Raw genomic sequence first — 6,496 nt, forward strand, 5'->3', positions numbered from 1 at the left:
GCCCTACTACTTTTTAAGATTATATGTATATACACATATATGTACAAATGAAAAAACAGAACAAATTATTTCCAAATAAATAACTATAAAATTGTACCCCTGGTTATGACAGTATTGGTTTCTAGAGCTCCCAGAGTGAGTAGAGTTAGCCTGCAATGCATTATAAATGGGTAATTAACATTCCCGTGGAGGAAGAAAGCTGGTGAGTGAAGGAAGGGAAAATCATTTTATTACAGCTAACCATAAAGCTAGCATTTCAGACGATAATACTCTAATAGCTCTGTAGCCCTGCCAACAAAGCTACTGCCATTCTGGCACTCACCCCCGTGTCGTTAACTGGCGCCATCCACCAGAGAAAACAACAGGTTAGGTCATTCTTCATCATTTCCAATCACAATTTGCATTGGGCTGAGGCATGCTCTGTGTGTAATTTCATAGCATTTGTTAAGCTAAGGAGTGGAAGGTTTCTCCTTAATTCTTTTAAGTAAAAATATTAAGTTATAAGATTACATTTAAATGATCATTTTTGATCTTTTAAACAAGGTGTCCACAGATCATTATCTGGGGATCAGAGAACAGAACAGCCACTAGATTAGACATAGAGGCCAGACAATAGAGGCACACACACCTTTAATCCTATCACTTGGGAAGCAGAGATCTGTCTGAATCTCTGTGAGTTCAAGGCCACACTGAGAACAGAGCCAGGTGTGATGGCACCTATCTTTACTCCCAGCACTTGAGATCTCATGTCTTTGCTTGGGAAGGGCACACGCCTTTAATCCCAGGAAGTGATGGTAGGAAGAAGAAAGGTATATAAGGCATGAGAACTGGGAACTAGAGGCTTTAAGCATTTAAGCTTTTAGTAGTAGTTCAGCAGAGACAATTGTGGGTGAGGACTCAGAGGCTTTCAGTCTGAGGAAACAAGATCAGCTGAGAAGTTGTCGAGATGAGGTTAAGACCATTTAAGATTTGTGTTACACTTCTAGACATGGTCTTCTTTCTGTTCGCTATTCTGGTCCATTAGATCTGTTTTTAATCTACTTTTACCCAAAATATCCCATTTAAAAAGTGTTGTTTTCTAGTAAATCTCCATCTTATATTGGTGTATATTACCTTTTCAGTAACTAGCACATTTAATTCCATACTAAAATTTATTAAACTTGAATATTAAAAAAGATAAATGTGGCCCAGTTTTTTTGCATGAGATCAATTCAAAGAAAACATCAGCTCAAAAATGGTGAAAAGATATAATTGGAAGAAATTTAAAGCTTTCCTCAGGGTTTTACTGCTGTCCATCATTGAAGGAAGTCAGGACAGGAACTCAGGCAGGACAGGAATCTGGAGGCAGGCACTGAAGCAGAGGCCATGGAGGGTGCTGCTTACTGGCTTGCTCCCCATGGCTTCCTCAGCCTGCTTTCTTGTAGAATCCAGAAACACCAGCCCAGGGATGGGAACACCCACAATAGGCTGGGCCCTTCCCCAGGAAATGGATCTTATGGAGCATTTTCTCAACTGAGGACCCCTCTTCCCCAGTGACTCTAGCTTGTGTCGAGTTGATGTAAAACTAGCCAGCACAGTTAGGCTTTAAAGAAAATACTAAAAAAAGGAAGGAAGAGTGCACCTTTAATGGATAGTACAAAGGCACCTCTATCACCCAGAATCACTGTCCTCCATATTCCCCTAGACCAGCGCTTCTCAACCTTCCTAATGCTGAGACCCTTTAATACAGTTCCTTATGTTTTTCTGACCACAGCCATAAAATTATTTTCATTGCTACTTCATAACTGTAATTTTGCTGCTGTTATGAATCATAGTGTAAATATCTGTGTTTTCCAATGGTCTTCGGCAACCCCTGTGAAAAGGTCATTCAACACGGGCCACGACCTACAGGTTGAGAACCATTGTCCTAGATTCATGCCAGCTGCTGTGGTGGGGACCATGGCACATCACTCCTATTTCTTCTCCGTCTTCCAGATGCCAGGCCCTTTTTGCAAACTGACCTCAATTTGTGTTTTGCATCCAGAATCTAATGATTGACACTGCTGTCTCTCTGCAGGTCAGCCCCCAAAGGCTTGCTGGTCCCAGAGCTCCTTTCATGATTTGTTGTGGTCTCTCTCCAGTGTCCACAGGGTACTCAGACTCTTTCCTCTGTCCAAGACTGTTTCTGTCTGTCCTTCACACGAGGTACTCCTTCTGAATCCTGCAGGCCTTTGGGCCTTTTCCCAGGGGAACATCACTTAACATGGGTGTTCTCCCCAGCTCTAGTTCTCTCTGCTTGTTCCCCTGGACCTCAACTCTCCACCTCTTTACTTCCCCTATTTCTAACTCTGCTTCCACCATTGCTAGAACAATACATGTTTTCCCTCAATAGAGTTCAATATCTTTCCTTTAAATTTACCAACAAATATTTAAAAAAAAAATACATGGCTAGTTCTTGAATTTGTACTAGTATGCCTCAATGGCTCAGTCTTAACTTTCAAAATACTCCTTTATAAAAGATAATTTGGAAATACTGGGTCTAATTTTTAGCAGTGATTTAATATTTTAACAAAATACAGAATTAAAGCCATTTAAAATTATGCCTATTACATTATACATTTAAAAGTTTGTATATAGTGGCTGTGGGGAGGAACTGTAGAGTGAGAACTTTTCCTCTACAGCACTGTTCCCCTGCAATGGCATTTTTAAATGATTTATTGCCTCTTTTTATTGGTGCTCATTTCATAAGGACAGTCTCAAGTATGTCACGCATTGACACATTCACCTGTCCCCACATTCTCACCTTCCTTTCCTCTCCTCCTCTTGTGCCTTCCTTTCCCCAGTCTCCTATGTGTTTGTGTATAAATACATTTGTGTATCTATATACAATCCAGGATCCACAAATGAGAGAAAACACGCAACACTGGTTGTCTTGTTCATTCTCCCTTATTTCAATTAATATGACGATCTTCCATTCCACCCTCTTTCCAGCAAATGCTCTAATTCTCTTGCATATGGTTGAACACAACTCCACTGTACCTATACTCCTTTTTCTTTTAGAGGACATGCAATGTATTTTGGTCATATCCACCCCTCCCTCAGACTTTCTCTGGACCTCCCCAATACATCTCCCTCCAAAATTCATCTCATATATAAATATCATCCAATTAGTGTGGTTCATGTGCTCATGGGTGTGGAGTCATTGCTGGTGCATGGATGATCTACCATCAGCCAGCCCCTCAAAGAAAAACAACACCCCTTTCTTGGAAGCCACTAATTGCTAATATCCCCTCATCTAGAAATTGGGTGCAGGCAACCCCTCTCCCCTCCAGGCTGGAATTTCTAACTGGCTTGACCTTGTTCAGGTCTTGTGTGGGTAACCAAAGGTACATCAGGCCCATGCATGCAAGAGTTACGTCATGTCCAGAAGACGGCATGTCACGGCACAGGTTCCCATCCTCTGCTGTCGCACTCTTTTGTCCTCCCTGCACTTGTGAGGGGGTTGATGAAGATACCTCACCCACGCTGAGCACTTGTAGGCACTTGCTCTCGGCAGTCTGAGCAGTTTATGTCCCTGCTTAACCACTACCCTCTGCAATTAGAAGCATGTCTGAGCAAGGTTGAAAGCAGCACGTATCTATTGGCAATAGGAGATAAGGGGACCTGGTCCACACTTTCTTTATTCATTTGTTGAGGGAGGGAGTAGGGGTGGATATGACCAAGATACATTTGGGTGTATTTTCAGAATGATACAGCTGGATCACATGGTGGTTCTATTTTTTAGGCTTTTAGGGACCATCATATTGATTTCCATAGTGGTTGGTCCAGTCTCCAAGCATCTTCCCTGTATTTATTGCTGTTTGTTTTCTTAGGACTGGATCAATCTCATTTGTTTTAATTTGCATTTTTTGATGACTAGTGAGATTGAACATTTTTTCTTATGTTTAGTGGGCATTTGTAGTTCATCATTTGAGAACCATGTGCTCATTTCATGAGTCCATGCACTAAATCACATGGGGTGTTTTGGTATTTAGCTGGGTTTTTAGTTATTTATGTAGTATGAGTATATGAGTATCAACCTTCTGTCATCCAATAGCATCTTGAGCCAAACAAACAGAGAGGAAAGATGAGAATCCATTTTAAAACAAACACCGAGCTTGTCTGGCAAACTTGTTGGGGAGATATGGGTGGGAAAGAGAGGGGTATGGGAGAAAGTGGATATGAAGAAGAAAGGGAAAATGAAAAAGAATGGATGCCAGAAGACACACGTCTGCTGATGTCATTGCCAAATCACAATTGGCTTTGTATGTTGTATCTATGAAGTTCTTGAATGATGATTTCCAGAGGCCATATATTTAATTTTGTGAAATATCAAGCATTGGAAGAATTCAAGTATTTATTCTACTTGAAATTAAAGTTAACAAAAAATAGAAACAAGAAGAATAATGTAAGGTAGGGGAGAGTTAATTCCATTAATATCTTTAAATTATTTATTGAACTTCACAATGAAACTATTATGGTATCAGGAAATGATCAAACAGACCAATGGCAGTCAATAAAAGTGCAAAGATATACTTGACAGGCTGTGGAGATGACTCAGTGGAAAAAAGCTTGGTGCATAAGCATGGGGACCTTAGTCTGAGTCCTCAGTACCCACATAAAAGCCAAGTGTGGCAATGTTTAATTGTAACTCCTACACTGGGGAAAAGATAGGGATGGCAGGTGGATCCTAGGGCCTCACTGCTGGTCAGTCTAGCAAAAACCACAAGTCCCTGATTAAGCAAGAGACCTTGTCTCAAAAGACAAAGTGGAAAGTGATAGAGGAAGACACTGTTGTTCACCTCTGGCTTTCAGAGAGTGCACAAGAACACACACACACACACACACACACACACACACACACACACACACACACACACATACACACACCACGAATACTATATATGTATGTGTGTGTATTTGTACTCAAATGTAAATAGAAATTTAAACCATGAAAAAGATTCCATTTCATATCACTGATACACAAATGGACTTCTGAAATAGATCATGTTAGCATCTTTATCATTCTATAAAGACCATCTTTGTTTCTTTTCCAGTGTTTTATTTTTCTGGGGGGCAGAGTCTCCTGTATCCTCTTTTAGCCTTGAACTCACTATGTAGCTAAGGATGACCTTGAGCTTTTGATCCACCTACCTCTACTTTCCAAGTACTGGGACTATAGATGTGTGCCCCCACACTCAATTTATTTAATGCTGGAATGGGTCTCAAGTCTTTGTACATGCTAATCAAGAACAGTACCCAATGAGTTTCAAAATCAATTCCATCTTTTTAGAGTTTTTTTATTAAATTTTATTTTGTATGGTTTAAGTATAGTCAGCCTTAGTCTCTTTCAATTTCCATTTGCACGGAAATTCTTACACACGTTCTTGTATGTTTTTAAAGAAGAATCAAGTCTCTTACAGACAACGCATAGCTGGGATTTTTTTAAAATCCATTTAATACCTTTTGATTGGAGAATTTGTTACATTTGTTTCATGATAATTGGTGGTAATCTTTATTAGTGTCATCTTATGCTAACTGTCCAGTGACAAAGGAGTGAAATCACAAAAACATAAGAACTATAAAAACATGCACAGTCAATATTGAAACATCTAAAAATATAAACAAATTTTATTAAAGAGATCTGAAATGATAGAAAATAAGAGGGAATTTCAATATCCCAGTTTCAACAATGTATAAATTATGCATAAAGAAAATCAATAGCTGGGCGGTGATAGTGCAAACCTCTGATCCCAGCACTCAGGAGGTAGAGGCACTCAGATCTCTCTGCGAATTTGAGGCCAGCCTTGTCTACAAATTGAGTTCTAGGACAGCCAGAGCTACAGAGAGAAACCCTTTCTCAGGAAAAAAAGAGAGAAAGAAAGAAAAAAGGAAAATCTACAAGAAAATGTGGGATTTGAACAATGTTTTAGACTATGCGACATAAACAGAACAGTAGCAATCAAACATACATCGTCAAAAACTCATGAGGCATTTGCCAGGATAGACTGTTCAGGCATTAAACAAATTTTACCAAATTAAAAAAAACTGAAATAATATCAAGTATCTCTTCTGATCACAATACTCTGAAACTAAAAATCAGGGAAGAAAAAAAACTTAGAAAATTCACAGTATGTGGAAATTAAGCAACGTGTTCCTAAACAATAACAAGTCAAAAAGAAAGTCAGAAAATTTATTGAGACCAAAATACTACAGAAATGTCTAGAGTCAGCAAAGGCAGTTCTCAGGGAAAAGTGAATAGGAGTGAGTGACCACAAGATGAAGATGAATCATCAAGAATAAACAGTGAAGGTTACACACAAGAGAAACTTGGAAAAGAAGAAGAAACTAAGCCTAAAGTTAGTAGGAAACAATAGACACCAAGGCAGAAGTAAATTAAATACAAGCTAGGAAAAAAAGGGGGAAATCCACAATGTAACAGGTGGATTTGTGGAAAGATAACCTGTGTCAGCAGCCT

Source organism: Onychomys torridus, chromosome 3 (genome assembly GCF_903995425.1).
Source record: "Onychomys torridus chromosome 3, mOncTor1.1, whole genome shotgun sequence".
Classification (NCBI taxonomy): Eukaryota; Metazoa; Chordata; class Mammalia; order Rodentia; family Cricetidae; genus Onychomys; species Onychomys torridus.